This window comes from Grammomys surdaster, unplaced genomic scaffold (genome assembly GCF_004785775.1).
Source record: "Grammomys surdaster isolate TR1022 unplaced genomic scaffold, NIH_TR_1.0 309085, whole genome shotgun sequence".
NCBI lineage: Eukaryota > Metazoa > Chordata > Mammalia > Rodentia > Muridae > Grammomys > Grammomys surdaster.
In genome coordinates, this window is record NW_021625946.1 from 37,653 (window position 1) to 55,133 (window position 17,481).

At 41.6% G+C, this 17,481-nt stretch overlaps 1 pseudogene; it reads right to left on the reverse strand.

The window, feature by feature from the left end:
• Nucleotides 1–10,737: 10,737 nt before the first annotated feature.
• On the reverse strand, nucleotides 10,738–11,130 carry LOC114616195 (annotated as a pseudogene).
• Between the last annotated feature and the right edge of the window lie 6,351 nt (nucleotides 11,131–17,481).

The following is a 17,481-nucleotide window of genomic DNA, read 5'->3' on the forward strand; positions in this document are numbered from 1 at the left end:
CAAATTATAGCAGCATGGTGTTTCCAATTTGTAGAAGTCAAAGAGTGACAGAATAGGGTACCTAACATCCTTCTCTGTCATTTCAGACCAAAGTTATAATTGAAAAAGGATAACTGAAATGGTAAGGAAAGGGTGATTGGGGTTTTGTTCTTTTTTTTTTTTTTTTTGAGACAAGGTTTCTCTGTGTAGTCCTGGCTATCCTGGATCTCACTCTGTAGACCAGGCTGACCTCGAACTTAAAAATCCGCCTGCCTCCCAAGTGCTGGGATTAAAGACGTGCGCCACCACTGCCTGATGGTTTTGTTCTTTTTGACATTTTCCTAAATACATATGTGATGGTTTGTTATGTTTAGCCCAGGGAGTGACACTATTAGGTGTAACCTGGTTGGAGTAGGTGTGTCACTGTGGGTGTGGGCTTTAATACCTTCACCCTAGCTGCCTGGAAGCCAGTCTTCTGCTAGCTGCCTTCAGAACAAGAGATGGAACTCTCAGTTCTCCAACCCCACGTCTGCCTGGACAACACCATGTTACTGACTTGATGATAATGGACTGACCCTCTGACCTATAAGTCAGCCACAATTAAATGTCATCCTTAGAAGAGTCGCCTTGGTCATGGTTTCTGTTCACAGCAGTAAAACCCTAACGCAACAGAAGTTGTTACCAGGTGTAGGGTATTGCTGTGATAGGCCTGACCATCTTTGTAGGAATGTGGATTTTGGTACTTAGGAAAGCAGTAAATGCTTTAAGTGGGGCTTAATGGGTTATCCCAGTAAGACTATGAAAGACTTTGTTGCTAAGGGTGATTTGAACTGTAGAAGCCTGGCTCTAGAGGTTTCAGAGGAGAAGAATTTTAATAGGCTGCCGAGAGACTGTTCTTGTGATATTTTGGTGAAGAATATGGCTGCTTTTTGCCCTTTTCTAAAGAGGCTATGGTAAAGAGATTTATATTCATTGCATTGACAAAGGAAGTCTCAAAAAAGCCCAACAGAGACTTTGTTCTCTGGTTAAGTCTCATGAAGAGAGTTTTGAACAAGTGTAGCAAGCATAGAAAGGAAAAATATAAAATGTATGGCTTAAGTACTGAAGAGGTTCCAGGAAGTGAATGGAGCTGAGTCCTCCTGTGTTCTAGGAGATAACAGATTAAGGGAGTGGGGTTTGAGGCAAGATCCCACCCAGCTAAGTTTAGACCCAGCATGGTGGTACAAACCTTTAATTCCAGGAGACAAAGCCAAGTAGATCTCTGACTTCAAGACCAGCCTGTGATAGAGCAAGTTCTAGGTGAGGAAAAGCTTAAGTTCAGGTATGGTGGTACATGCCTTTAATTCCAGCATTCAGGAGACAGAACCATGCAGATCTCCTCTGAGTTCAAGGTCAATCCACAGAGCAAGTTCCAGGACTGCCAAGCTTAGGCAGTGATGGGGTTGGAAAACAGAAAGCTGGTAAGATAATAAGGGGGATCACGTTCCAGCCACAGGAAGCAGCAGAACTAGGTAGCTTTGGCTACTTGGCTCTGGCTTTAGAGTCCAGAATAGAAGGGACTACTGGGACAATTGATACTGGTCAGCTGGAGCTAAGAAATTAGTGGTGATTAAGAAGAGACCAGAGACCAGCATCACTGAGGTGAAATCTTCTGGGAAGTGTTTTCTGAGAACACAAAGAAGTTGTTTCAGAGATAGCCAAGGTTGTACCTCATGCTGCAGCTGTACTTGGTAATGTGTAAGAGTCACCCAGGTGGTACTGGTTTTGAAGGCATGGAGGGGTCATGAGAAGCAGCTGAGGCTTGGCACTATGAGAGGCTGTGGAAGACCATTGGTGAAGGTGCAGCCTTGGTTGCAGTTGATGGCTCAGGACTAAAGGGGTCATGCAAAGGAGTTGAGGCTTGGCACCATGAAGAGAGCCTATGAGAAGCTATTGGTGAAGCCTAGTTGCAGCAGAAGACCCCAGTGTATTGGAGATGCCAGTACCATGGGATGATCAACAAGAACAGCAGCGGAAATGGAGTGGATCAACCTGAGCTTAGAGTACTACAGAGGGCAGAGCTGGAGAAGTGATGTCAGCCCTTTAGAGGAGCCCAGAAGATCATATGTGGATCCCAGACATTAAAACAAGAAGCTGTAACATTTAAATTGCCTTGGAGACCCCAAGATGTTCGAGATGTCAGAGCCGTGGTCTCTCTGCTGAGGAAAGCTGCTAACAGGGAGTGGAACCAGCCCAGGAGAAGGAAGTTTGCTGCAGTCAACAAAGATGAAAAAGGAGTTGGAGATCTGAAGACTGCTTTGACATCAGCCACAGGGATGCAGAATTTGGAGTTTGCCCAGCTGGTTTCCTGTCTTATTTTGGGGATTACAGTTAAGTGATTGGATGATTCTCAGAAGAGACCTTGAACTTTGGACTTTCAACATTGTTGAGCCTGCTATAGACTATGGATGGGAGCTTTAAAAATTGGATTAAATATCCAATTTGGCCGTAGACATATTTTTTATTATGCTATGGGTAGGTATGACCCACATTGACTCATGTGTTCAAAGAAGCCTATAGGGCCAGGGAGTGGAATGTGATGGTTTGTATGTGCTTGTCCCAGGGAGTGGAATGTGAAGGTTTGAATATGCTTGCCCCAGGGAGTGGCACTATTAGGAGGTGTAGCCTGGTTGGAGTAGGTGTGTCACTGTGGATGTGGGCTGTAATACCCTCGCCCTAGCTGCCTGGAAGCCAGTCTTTTGCTAGCTGCCTTCAGAACAAGTGGTGGAACTCTGAGCTAGCTCTTCTAGCCCTACTTCTGCCTGGACGCTGCCATGCTCCTGCCTTGATGGTAATGGACTTAACCTCTGAACCTGTAAGCCAATTAAATGTCATCCTTAGAAGAGTTGCCTTGGTCATGGTTTTTGTTCATAGCATTAAAACACTAAGTAAGACAACATAGTAAATACACATCAATTTCTTCCATAAAGAAAATTCCAAGCTGTGAAGCTCAGAGCTTATATGAATACAACATTCTCGTCTCCTTGGCCTGTTCTCTCTGCTTAGGGCTAAACTGGAATGGGAAAAAAAGAGCTGCATAAACACATAGCTAAGTGTATTGGTTAACTTTATATTAATCTGGCTAGGACACTCTTCTGGCCTTACTATACTTCCCACCACTCTGAGGCATTGGCCAGACAGAAGGACAGAATAGACTTTTGAAGTCAGCCGCAGTGCTAATTAGGTGGAAGCAGCCTGGAGGTCTGGGGCAGGCTATCCAGAGGGCAATATATGCTTTATTCAAATATTCAGTGTCCAATATATGATGTGATTTCTCTTATAACCAGGATTCACAAGTCTGGGAATTAAGAGGTGGAAAGGGAAATGGTTCCACTCATATCATCCCTAGTGTCCCACTAGAAGGGTTTTGTTCCCTGTCCCTATGACCTCAAGTTCTGTTATCCTAGATGTTTTGGTTCCATAGTAGGGAGTCCTCTTGTCAGAAGACAAAACAAACACTCCATTGCACTAGAAGCTCAGATGTCCCCTTGGCCACTTTGGGCTTCTAATGCCCTTAAGTCAACAGGCTAAGAAAGGATAACAGTGTTAGGAGGAGTGATTGATCCAGATTTCCAAAGGGAAACTGGCTTGCTTCTCCACAAGAGAAGTGAGAGAGATTATGTCTGGACTGCAAGAGATCTTTTAGGGCTTCTCTTGGTGCTACCATGTCCTGTGATTAAAGTCAATAGAAAACTACAACAAGCTAACACAGGCAGGATTTTTCAGGATTCTAATTTATACTGAGAAGCCTTATAGATGACTGAATAGCTAGATACTAGATTATTGAACTTTTCATGGGAGACAGCCATTGTTGAACTAGCTAGATCATAGCCAGTATGCCATTTGAATGAACTGTATGTATGTATGTGTCTTCTGAAACTGTAAGCAAATCCCCAATTAAAATTTTTTAATAAGAGCTTTCTTCTTTTATAAGAGTTACACACACACACACACACACACACACACACTATCAGTTCTGTTCCTTTGGGGGTCAAATATCAGATAATCTGCATATTGGGTATTTACATTACAATCCACAACAGTAGCAAAGTTATAGTTATGGAGTAGCAATAAAATAATTTTATGGTTGGTGCTTCACCACAGCATGAGGAACTGTATCAAAGGGTCACAACATTAGAAAGGTTGAGAGCCATTGCTTTAGAAAACGAATATAAACATCAAAACATTCAGTTTATACCAATCTACATGCCACTTTGAAGACAGGTTTTCAGATGAGATTAACATCAAAATCTGTAGCCTTTGAGTAAAACACATTGTCTTTCATAATGTGAGGAGGCTGAGAGTGGGAAGAGAGAGAGAATAATAAAATATACACATAGTAGATATATACTGTATGTATGAGATATATACAGTAGTATGTATATACACATAATTATGCATAGCAGATTTTAGAACTTGTAATAATTCCAAGTTTCCATACTCTGGGACAAATGCCATCAGATTTTCCCCTATAAATACTATTTTCTCAGAAATGTGATGGATACAACTTTTTTTCCTGGATCCTTTTAATGTCTTTAGTTCTTATTTATTTAGGAGCTAGTGTTAGCATCAGAAGTGATTTTACAGTCAGCCTCTGAATCCATCTGTGATGTTATCCCTAGGTGACAAGGACCCTCTTGCATCTGTTGCCATGGCAACTGCCACACACTCCCAGCGTATGCCTCACTGTGTGCATCATTCATTAGCTGACATCTACGTCACAGCCCAAATAAAAGACTGAGACCCGACCCCTCGCCCTTTTTTTTCCTTTTTCTTCTCTTTCTTGCTCCACTCCCCCAATCCAATAAAAATCTCTTCTCATGGGACCGTGCTGACCTGGTGTGATCAGTCCAGAAATGAGCCGCCTTCTAGCTAACATTTAGTGCTGAAACTCGGGAATCTCTAGCGACCACCCAGATGTGCCTGCAGCGACCTCTCTGCGCCGCTACCACCGTGGCCGCTGAGGGAGACATGGACCTCCACCACATGGGCCGTAGGCTAGCTGCTGCCACGTGGGTTAAGCCCCATGGGCTAAACCTCATCCAGACAGGTCCGTCAGCTGCACAGTCCCACTCTTCTTGATACCAGATCGCCAAACCTTTGCACAAGCAGAGGTGGACGGATAAGGTTTTCCTTCTAGTCAGTGGGAAGGGCCCCTTCCCAAAAGAGCGGTCCGGCCAACCTATATGGGCTTATGGGCAGGCTTTTCATGGTTCTTATGCCTGGCCTCCCAGCAGATGTACAAAATAGGACTTTGACCCTTGGGTAAGTCCCCTCTTGAAAGCAGTTTTCATGACCCCTCCCTCGGACCCTTGCAGCCATAGAACAAATTCCTAAGCTTAGGTGGGTAGCTTTCTTCAGTGAGTCCGGGACTCACTACAGCCCCTAGCATCTGTGTGATGACCTGGTACATCTAGCCTGACTGCACATTTGTATTGGTTGTTGAACTTTTCTCAGGAAGCTGGTACGAATAGTTGAATAACATATTCCTGTCACCCAATGGGCGCCTTGTCATCTTTAACTGTTCCTCCAGGTTCCCTTCTGGGATGTCTCCTGGAAAATCTCAAATCTCTAAAGCTAACACCTGACATAAGGGCATCAAAGCTTGTACATCTCTGCAATAAGGTCTGGATTCAGTACCCACTTAATGGTATATTAGATCCAATTATTTTAAGAGATCTTCATACATACTTCCATCGGTCTGGTAAATGGAAAGAGGTCCCTTATGCTCAAGCTTTTACCTATCTTTGCTCCAACCCCTCTATCTGTTCTTGTCCCCCAACTCATCTCCCAGCTATGAAACCTCTAAGAGATGACACTACAGCCCTCGATCCAGCTAACAAGCCACCTCCTTTCTGCCCTAGGTGCCATCAGGAGGGACAATGGGCTATCAGTTGCCCCCTTCCCCCACACCTGACTACACATCCACCAAACATATTCTCTCCCCCTTTATCTTTTTATAAAACACAACAGCTAGGAGGCAGAGGCAGATATCTGAGTTCAAGGTCATCCTGGTCTACAGTGTGAGTTCCAAGACAGCCAGTGCTACACAGAGAAACCTTGTCTCAGAAAAAAAAATTATATACCACAAGAGTTGCCTATTCAAAGGATAAAACTGAATGATCTTTAGTGTATTCACAGAGCATACAGCTACTTCTACTATACATGACATTTCCATTACCCCAGAAAGACAATTCCTCTCGAAGTATTTACCCTGGCCCTGCTCCCTTGGCCTACACCTAGGGACTCACAGATCCCTTTTGTCTGTAGATTTGCTTGTTACAATATTTTACATAAGGAAGCAGACAGTATTCTGTCTGGCTGCTTTCACTGAGCACAGTGTTTTCCAGATTCATCCATGTTGATACCTACACTATGGTGTCACCTATTTTTATTGCCAAATAATATTCTATTGTATGGATATTCCATTTTAGGATTGTTTTCACTTGGATGGCCATTATTGTTTTCCTTGCAAAGTGTCTGAAAAGTAGAAAGAAAAGGATGGAGGTTTATAGCAATAAAATAAATAAGACATGCAGACTTTTAAGCTTAGGCATTTTGCTTGGGCAGTCTCCCAGCTACTCTAAACTTTACCCGACTAGCTAGCCTTCGACCCGCCACATGGCTAGCTCTGTACTTCTCTGCTCCACTGGTTTCCTTGGAGGAGAACTGTTTCCTGGCAGTACTGTTTCCTTGAAGTCCTTCCTTCAAATCTTAAATGTCTGCTTTCTTCTTCGGCATCATTCTTTCTGCTTGGAAGTTCCCCCCTCCACTTCCTGCTCATCTATTGGCCATCAGGTTTTTATTAAAACCAACCAGAACCTCTGATATAATCCTAGCCAGTCTTTAGGCAAGTGAAGAAGGAAGAATGTTTACAAAATATAAGGCCAATGATGGGCCATAGAAATAACAATACTAAGATCCTGCCAGGCTGTATAGAATTAACAATTGAAAATACAAAGAAGACACTCCTTCATGCAATGTGAAGAAAATGTTACCTCAACAGAACTCTGGTAAAGTTCTCAAGTAATCAATGTTCCAAGAACAATATTTGTTATAGGCACCAATCAAATTAATCGTTTCCAAAGTCCTACTGCTAAAAATATGTTCTTGTTGCAAGTATTTGTGCCTAAGTACTTTTGTTTATGAGAGAAGAAATTGAAATGACTCTCTTGGCAGTGTCCTTGTGGTTGTATAAGCCAAAGGATTAAGAGTACCTTTAGTGAAGGGGGCAGCATGTGATATCTCTGGCATTGAAAATGATGTAAATTTATATAGAACAGGTATGGATGATGTTTTTATTATATCCTGCCAATCAAACTAGCTTTTCTGTCAGGAAACAGGTTTGACGCACAGAGCTTACTCCACAGGTTAGAATCCTTGCTGGGTCCAGATCACATGCGATGTCCACACTTGACAGTCAATTCATTTTTAAAGATCGATTTTCAAAATAAAATGACTCTGTAATTCAGACTTTGAGCAACAACTATCGGATAGTGCCAGCATAGTACAGGGAAGCTTACGTCTAATCCTAGCGTCATTCTTTGTGTAAAATAAGAGCTGTTGGTATTGCCAACTCCGAAGGCAGAGCTCCTTTTGATTTGCCTCAAACTAGCTTGTGCCCAGTATTGCTTCACAGTGTGTAAACAGAAAGCAGCTAAGCTTCCATGGACCAGACACATCCTCTAGAAAGAGCAGTAAAGTCACTAGATTTAGTGTAGAATGAGAGGCTCAAAAGTTCTATAAAATAAGAAAAGCAAAGGAGTTCAGGCACAGGCAACTTAGAAATGTTTTCCTTCCCACCATGAAGAGTTCCCTCACCAACTTCCTGTTGGTTTGCTTTAATGATTGTAACTATTAGTAAAGAAGTAAGAACTGTTGAGTTGGCAATTCCTTTCATTTCCTCTTCCTCTGTTTCATTTCTCAACATTCCTTCCTTTTGAAACATGTTAATGGAAAGTTGCTTATTTTCAAAGAAATATAAGCATTTAAAAAGCTATCGTAGAAAATCAAAGAGGTAATTGCTAGTGATGAAATGTGACATATTATTCATGGATCAGAGGTGAATTTCAGGGTCCTTTTGCATCCACACTTCCTCTCCCACAGTGATGAGACGTGTTCTACATCCACAGCCATATCTTCATGTGAAGGCACACAGAACATGAAGGGGGATTGGTCCCTAGACCACAGATCCTGATATCTACCAGGAGTATCTGTTCTCCTTCACGTTTGAAGCTTTAGAGACAGATTGTGTGTTAGATGAGATGAGATGGCTCAGTTCCTAGAATTAAGAATATAAGACGCTGCACATAGAATAGGCAACTAAGAATCAACCAGGTCAAGTCTTTTATGAGAGGGATTGTTTCCTGTTCCCTCTCTTGTAACAGCCCCAATGGCCATTACTACTCAGACCATCTTGGAACACATGTCCATAATATCCTGAAAGGTTCTCTAATTTGAAGGTTTATATAAAGACAGAATGCTTTTATTTAATATACTTGAGGTTGTAGTTCAGTTGGTAGCTTTAGGTTTGATCCCTAGCAGCACTAAACTTGGCAGGGCAGTGCAAGTCTGTGATCCCAGTGCTGGAGAGGTGGATGCAGGAGACTCAGAAGTTCAGGGTTGTCTTCAACTACATATCACCTGCAAATCCATCCCTGTTGCAAAATAAAAAATGTTAGTGTAATAATATCATCAACAACAATAACAATAAACTGTTTTGAGAGAAACATTTCTTAGTATGCAAAGAGAATTGGATACATATTTCCAATTTGGAAATAGTGGAGCAAAATTAGTGTTCCTTCTTCTCTAGGAAATCACCCAAAAGAAGAATGAGAAACAAATAGAAATGCAAGCTAGGATACCTGGGAAAATATGAAGGGAAAGGGGGGTCAAATGCAGAGGAGGGCAAATAGAATGTGAAGGAAGAACAAGAACTGCCTGTGAATGCAACCCCTAACAGCCTGCAAATCCAGGTGTGTCCAGCCTCCAGGCAGTGTGACTATAAAAGACACAGAGGGGAGCAGAGTGGTCATGCGAGTCACCCTAGGGAGGCATTTAGTGGGGCAGACGATAGAAAAATAGGCTTGGTATGAGTCTTCCAGTTGCCTATCTGACATTTTGGGAGATGTGACAAATAGATTATCTCTCTCTTTTAGGTGACCATCTACAAATTGATGCTAGCCTTGAACACAACTGTAGTATCTCTAACATACCCATCACTGGCAAATGTTTGCTCAAAATCAGCCACTGACTCAAAAGGAGGAATGAAAAATCAATCACCCAGTGTATGTGTTTGTATGTGTGTGGTGTGTATGCATGTGCAGACATTTGAGTGTGTGCGTGAGTGTGCATGTTAATAAAGCAACCCACTTATGAAAAGAGAACACATATATACATACTATGGGTACTGCTCAGCCTCATAAAAAAGGAAATTTTGACACATGCTACTGAATGGATAAATGTTGAAAATACCATGCAATAGCGAATGGAATGAGATAAATCAGCCACAAAATGGCAAATACCATAAATGGTGGCTAATCTTGGTTGTCAACTTGACTATATCCGAAGTCAACAAAAACCCAAGCAGCTGGGTGCACTTGTGAGGGATTTTTCTTGAGTGGATCACTTCAAACAGAAAACCCACTCTAAATCTGGATCACTTGAGGTGCAAGACCTACTCCAAGTCCTCCTTTTGGTGGCAGCCTTTATAAAAAGTTATGGAAAGGAAGGTTTTTGCCTGCTTGCATCCACTCTTGGTGGTGTGTTCACTTATCTTGCCACTGGAGTGTGTCCTTGCTGGTATTAGAACCTATTTCTTTGGGATTCCAGTGTATACTGAAGATTAGCTTAGACATCCAGCATCATGGACTGATTCTTGGACTTTCCATTAGGAAACAGCCATTGCTGAACTGACTGGACCACAGCCTGTAAGCCATTCGAGTAAATCTCTTTCCTGTATGTAAATGGATTTGGTCTATCAGTTCTGTTCCTCTAGCTAACCCTGTCTAGTACACTATATAATTCTACTTAAATAATATTTCTTGAACAGTCAAATGCATAGGGACAGGTGTGTAATGGTTGTTATAGGAACTGAGCAGAGGGAGGAATGGGAGCTGGTACTTAATGAATATAGTTTCAGTTGAGAAGGACAAAAAAGCCCTAACCTAGTTGGTTTTTTTCCTTTTCTTTTTTTTATCGGATATTTTATTTATTTTACAATACAGATGTCATCCTCTTTCCCCATTTCCCCTCCCTAGAACTCCTTATCCTATAGAACTCCTTATCCCCCTCTTCCTTTATGCTTTTATACCATTTTGATTACATGTATGAATTAAGGTCAGTTCTAGGTTGAGGATCTAGCAATACAATAGATGCAAATAGTTGAGGAACAAGCAATACAATAAACACAAATAGTCAAAGAAAAAGCAAGGCATTAAACTCAATTATGTGAACACTTCCATGATCACTGTTTCTTTTCTTTTCTTCTTCTTCTTCTTTTTTTTTTTTTTGAGGGAATATTCCTTTAATATCAACAATGATATTGCTTAACAGCACAGGGAGGAGGTAGTGGAGCGATGGTTGGACTTTCTTTCCCTGCCCAGCCTAGACCTGAACAACAGAACCCCAACAGCTTACGAGCCACTCAGTGAAGAGGAAGAGAGGAGCTGGAAACCAAGGCTTAAAACTTAAATAGAGGATGACAAACCGGGAGAGGCCTGGTAGTGAGAGGAGGGTTGAGGGCTGAGCAGCCCTATTGCAGGTCTTCAGCGGTGAACATGCCCTTGGCCCTGCGCAGGATGGAGTCTTTGGCGGCATCGTAGGGGTGCTCCTTGGACGGGATCTCCAGGACGCTGGAATGGACCTCTGGTGGGCATCAAGGGCATGCCGAACCATCTCTGCGATGTACTGGTTGATGAGAATGATGCCAATGTCATCCCTGTTTAGAAACTGCCTGAAAGTGTCTTCAATCTCATTGATGGTGGTATCCTTCTCCACTACCAGGAAATTAGGGTGGCGGTTCTTGTTAAGCTCCCCTGTGCCGCCCAACAGGAAACCAGTCACCATGTCCCCGTCTCCAATCACCGCAATTAGTTTACCCCTGCCCGCCATCCTGTCGGCCAGGCAGAGCGCTTCCCAAAACCGATCACTGATCACTGTTTCTAAAGGCCTATCAGGATGAGTATCTGAGCCTATTTCCCTATCGTAGCCCAAGGTTATTTTCATGTCTGAAGCCTGCTTCCTTGTTCTAGCCTAATATTTAGATTTCAGCCTGAGATTATTTCTTTGTTCTAGCCTAATGTCAGATTCCCGCTTGAAGCCTACTTCCTTGTCCTTGGCCAATGTCATATTCCTGCCAGTCCATTTCCTTGTCTTTGGTCCATGTCAGCTTCTTGCCAAGCAACCCCAGGCTCTCCACCTCTCCCCGTTTTTTATTTCATTAACAAGACTGAGCCTATCTTAGGTCATTCTGACAAGAATGTCTTCCTTACCTGTCATGGAATATGCATTATCAAAAGCAATGCACTTATGCCTTAGGTTGCTAAGGCTCTGCAGAATCTTACCTGTCCTTGGCTTGCCAGCCTGTTAAATTAATAACTCTGTCTGGGGGTCCATTTTCAGGTTCAAGCCATGTACTTTGGCTGCCAACATGTTGATGTTGTTAAAGATAAGCTTTAACACGATGGGCAGGAATAAAAGTATTCCCAGGACAAGAAGGGCTAGCCTGATCAAGCTATATATGCCATTCCTGAGGTTTGACCAAAATGGAAATACTGACCATAAGCCATGGATAATTTTATCGGTATTATCTTCAGCATCAAAGATCAACAGAACAGCATTCTTTAAATTCATAATCTCACTATGCAAAGCTAACACACCCAGAGAGGTGTTAGGATTATGCCAAATATCCTACAAGTGTCTTTAAACTTTTTTCTAATTATAATGACAATCATTGTGAATTTCAAAAGTAACACTACTCCAATGATATTTGTCATGACACTTGAGATGGCTCCTAACTCTTGAATTCTGAACCTCCTTCAGATAATTTGAATGGGTTATAGAGCATCATTCATTGTCCCAGATACCTATATAAATCCTATTGTATACTCAATACATTAGTAACATTTTTTTTTGCTAGATGGTTAACAAAAAATAGTTGTCTTAACTCCTTGTGTCAATGCTATTGCAGAAGCAGTGGTGCTAGAAATTAATGGAATTGAAGCTGTTATACCAGCAATAATCAAGCCTGCTACCCTCTTGCTTCTGTTTAAAGCTTAACTCACTTCTTCCAGCACTTTCAAGCTTTCTTCAGAGAATCAAGGTTTTCTAATACTCAGGGCAGTGAGACGAAAGCTGATCGATAGCCCCTCGTAACAGACATGCCAGGTTTCAACACACTAACATAATTGGAAATGCAACTTATAGTCAATGCAACTTACAATAAATGCTGTAGAAGAGACAAAACCAATTTTAACTTGACAATTAAAAGAGCCTTAAAACATGCACTAATCCTTGTTTGAAATCCAGATCCTGTCCCAACTTTATCTCTTGCTACGGTAACATCATAGTGAGCTACAGCTAACTTCCAAATATGTCTCTGACAAAGTCCAGAACCAGTCTTCCAAAAGTAGACTGTTATTTCACATATTGGATTGATTTCTAGACCAGTACATGATTGAGTACAAGAGACATAATTTCTCTTTTCTATTCTCTATCCCACAAAGTCTAAAAACTTGAGGCAAGGCAGCTTGTCCCATCTGGGATATAGCCAAGCAAAGGTGGGTCAGGAACATATGTCCAATACAGCTCCCCAGTCACCCTTGTCAAGGCACTCAGCAAGCTCACAGGTCGGCATCATTCTTTGTCTCAGCAACAGCATGTCTCATCAATCTTTTTAAAGTTCCATGGGCCTCTTCCACAATGCCTTGTCCTTGAGGATTATACAAAATCCCCATAATAAATTGTTGACAAAAAGTCTCAACTGCAAGACTACAATTGCCAGACCCATTATCTGTCTTTGTTTTTTAATTGGATATTTTATTTATTTACCTTTCAATGTTATCTCCTCTCCCATCCTCCCCCCAATCCCTTATCCCATCCCCCCTCCTCCTATTTCTATGAGGGTGTGCTCCTACCACCCTCCCATTCCCACCTCCCTGCTCTCAAATTCCCCAACACTAGGGAATCCAAACTTTCAGGGACCAAGGCCCTCGACTTCCACTGATACCTGACAAGGCCCCCTCAGACCTATACAGGTGGAGCCATGAGACCCTCCTTTTGTGTTCTGAGGCTGAAGGTTTAGACCCTTGGAGCTCTGGTTGAGTATTTTGATACTCCTTCTAAGAAGGACCAAAGCACCCACACTTTGGTCTTCCTTCTTCTTCTTGAGTTTCATGTGGTCTATGCATTGTATCTTAGGTATTGTGAGCTTTTGGGCTAATATCCACTTATCAGTGAGTGCATACCATGTATGTTCTTTTTAATTGGGTTACCTCACTCAGGATGATATTTTCCAGTTCCATCCATTAACCTAGATATTTATTCAATGTGATCTGTATGCATTTAACTTTTAACATAAAAAGGTAAATAAGAAATGCAAAAAATACAAGAGTCAGGAAGGTGGAGAGGTGTGTGCTGTTAAATCTCTAGAAAGGAGCTGGGTATGGCGACACACACCATTATCCCAGCATTCAGGAGGCAGAGGCAGACAGATCTCTTTAAGTTCCAGGCCAGCCTGATCTACTGAGTGACTTCCAGGACAGCCTGGTCTACTGAGTGACTTCCAGGACAGCCTGGTCTATACAGTGAGTTCTAGGACAGCCAGAGCTAGGTAGAAGACCCTGTCTCAAACACCTAGCCCCACAAAAAAAAAAATCTATAGAAAGGAGTTGTGTCATAAAAAATGATAGAAATGAAATGAGGAACATGGGGAAAAGGAGACATCGATCAAAATGCAAATAAATAGATATGAGAAAAGCAAGCAAAATGAATGAAAAGAGATATGATTTAAAATAATTACAGACAGTAAGGGGCAAAGTGGACCTGCCTTTCATTGCAGCACATTGGGAGACAGAGACAGGTGGATTTCTGTGAGTCTGAGGCCTGGTCTACATAGCAAATGCCAGGCTATCCAGGGTTACATAGAAGACCCTGTCTAAATAAATAAATAAATAAATAGCCAGCCAGTGGTGGTACATGCCTTTAATCCCAGAACTTGGGAGGCAGAGGCAGGTGGATTTCTGAGTTCGAGGCCAGCCTGGTCTACAGAGTGAGTTCCAGGACAGCCAGGGCTACACAGAGAAACCTTGTCTCGAAAAACCTAATAAATAAATAAATAAATAAATAAATAAGGTTTAAAAAATATCTATGGAAGACAAAAAACAGATCCAGCAGACAATTATCTAAACTCCACATTTAATGAATCAGAGAAAATCTTGCAATATAGTTGGTATGGTGGTTTGAATGAAAATGGCTCCCCCAGGCTCATATGTTTGAATGCTTGGTCTCTAGTTGGTGAGTGTGTTTGGCAAGGATTACAAGGTGTGTCCTTGTTCTTTCAAAAGCCAAGTGTTCTCCCTCTCTCTCTCTCTCTCTCTCTCTCTCTCTCTCTCTGCCTCATGCCTGTGGATCAGACTTAAGCTCTCAGCTACTGCTCCAATGCCATGCTGCCTCCTGCAATGCTCTCTGCCGTGATGGTCATGGATTTTAACCCCCTAGAATGGTGAGCCTGGTTATCCCTTATTTGATAAGTTGCCTCCATCATAGTGTCTCTTCACAGTAGCAAAGACAGCTAGAAAAGATAGTCCTTTTGATGGAGCCTGTCGGGCTGGGCCCAGGCTTGCAGTACACACAGACAGGCTTAGTCTCTTAGGAAACTGAGACCAGAAAATGAGAGGTACAAGGCCAGCCTTGGCCTAGGTGGGACCCTACTGAAAACAAAGCAGTAAGAAGAGGACTGAGAATACAGCTGGGGCGGGGGGTGGGGAGGTGGGGTGTTGGGGGGGGTGGAGTAGAGAACTCACAGGTGGAGTTTTAGGCCCAGGTTTCAACTCCAATTACAACAACAATAATAACAACAACAAAGTGTCATGTTTCAAGGAAAACTTGGCACATAATGACCCACCCTGAAGTGTGACCTCATGTAACTGAGGAACTTTAAAACAAACAAACAAACAAACGAAAAAAGAAAAAAGAATTCCTGGAATAATAAAGCAAAACAACAACATCAAAATAAATCATCTGTGAAATGTAAAAACAAAACAGGCTGGTGTGAGATTCTTCTACACATCCCAGGTGTGATGGCGTACACTTTTAATCCCAGCACCCCTGGTGGCAGAGGAAGGTAGATCTCTGTGAATCCAAGGCCAGACAAGGCTATTTAGAGATAACTGCCAAAAACAAACAAACAAAAATATTCTTCTACAAATACATTGAATTTTAGAAAACAGATGAGAATATATTTAAATTTTCAAGAAAATAAAGTATGATTCCAAATATCTATATAATTCAATTGTCATTTAAATATGTATCTTAAATATTCATGCAATATTGGGAAAATACTTGCAATTCATAATACAATAAAAGTACCAATTTTGAAAAATTATTTTATGTGTATGAAGTTTGCTTTCATATTTGCATGTCTGGTATGTATGTATGTATGTATGTATGTATATATGTATGTATGTATGACACATGTGGGTACTGTCATGCAGTACCCACGGATGCCAGAAGTGGGCAGTAGATACACTGGAACTAGGGTTACACATGGTTGCCACCACAAGGATGCTTGGGAGATGAACCCCGGTCCAGTGCAAAACTAGCCCGTGCGCTTAACCACTGAGTCATCTCTCCAGTCTCAAGTGCTAACGTTTAAATAGATAAGGATTTCTTTTAAAAAAAAAAAAAAGATGATGCACATAGTAATCTCCTTGTGAGCTGAGTAAGGCAGAAGAAGCACTTAAGCCTGGGAATTTGTGGTAAATCTGGGTAACATAGGAACACCCTGACTTAAAACAAAAAACTCTCTTACTAAAAAATTGTGAACTGGAGTTGTGTCTAATGATAGAGTGCCTGTCTAGCATGTGCACGACCCTTGGTTAAATCCCAGCATCACAGAACAATATACAAAAGTACAAAAAAAACCAATAACCTAGCAGATAAAAGTATAAAGCATGTGAGCCATTTACATAAAAGGAAGTACAAATGTCTCTAAAATACATATGAAAAGATTATCTCATCAGATTAAGAAATACAGATTAAGCCCAAGCCCAGCACATAGGAAAAGACAACCACACTCATTGGTTCTGTGTAAGTGAGAGTTTGTACAAGGCATGCTCACTCATCAAAGTTGCAAGCACACACTCTTTGCATCTGTAATTTTACCTCTAGGGATTTGTCCTATGGATTATTTAAAATATGTACAAACTGTTGAGAGCAGAGAGTAAGACTTTGAAAGCCAAAGCTTAGAAATCACTTAAATATCTATTAATGACAGCCTGCTTGAATAAATTATCATGTAGCCAGTCATCTGCTAAGGAATGGGGATAATTTCCTTTCCTTTCTTTTTTAAAAAATAATTTATTTAATTTTATTTTATGTGCATGGTTTTTCTTGCATACATGTCTGTGAGAGGCTGTCAGATCCCCTGGAGCTGGAGTTACAGCTACCATGTGAGTACCATGGTTGTGAGCTACCATGTGGGTGCTGGGAATTGAACCCAGGTCCTCTGGAAGAACAGACACTGTCATCTCTCCAGCTCTCCTTTTTTTTCTTAACTGATAAATAATAAGTTCCAAATATTGTTTAGTCAAAAACAAGCTAACGTGTTAGCGTAAAGTATGTGCTTAGCATAAAGTAAGTGCATATTCACGAGTATTGCACTGAAGGATGTATAAGATTTTGGTAGTGTTAATTGTCCTGGAGACGTATCTAGACAGGACCTGAATAAACAGTAAGGTTTCCTACTGTATATTCTTGAGCTGTCTAAATGTGAAAACATGAATGCAGTATCTATTGATAACTGAGTAAGCGGGCCATGTGGTTCTGTTTGTGGGGAGATCCATGAGTTCCCTCGACCGGGTGTGGCTAGGAAGGGTCCTTGTCCTGTGCAGCTGCTGCCTTTGTCAATGCTGTTCTGGGCTATCTGCCACCTTCTGCTTAGTCTTACCCTGTTCATATTCCACAGCACTCTGTTGAGATGCTTTGCCTCAAGGCTTTAAAAACTCGTTTCAGAAAACTCCTGGGCTTATTCACGCCTGATCACTCAGGACTTGAAACAGCAGTCATCATAAAACCTGTTAACTGCTTTCTTAATTGCCTCAAACTTACAGAGAGGTCCTTCTGTTTGTCTGAGAACATGCCAAATTAGGAATACTTTCCCCACTAGGGTAAGCTACATATCTATCTTTCTTTCTTTCTTTCTTTCTTTCTTTCTTTCTTTCTTTCTTTCTTTCTTTCTTTCTT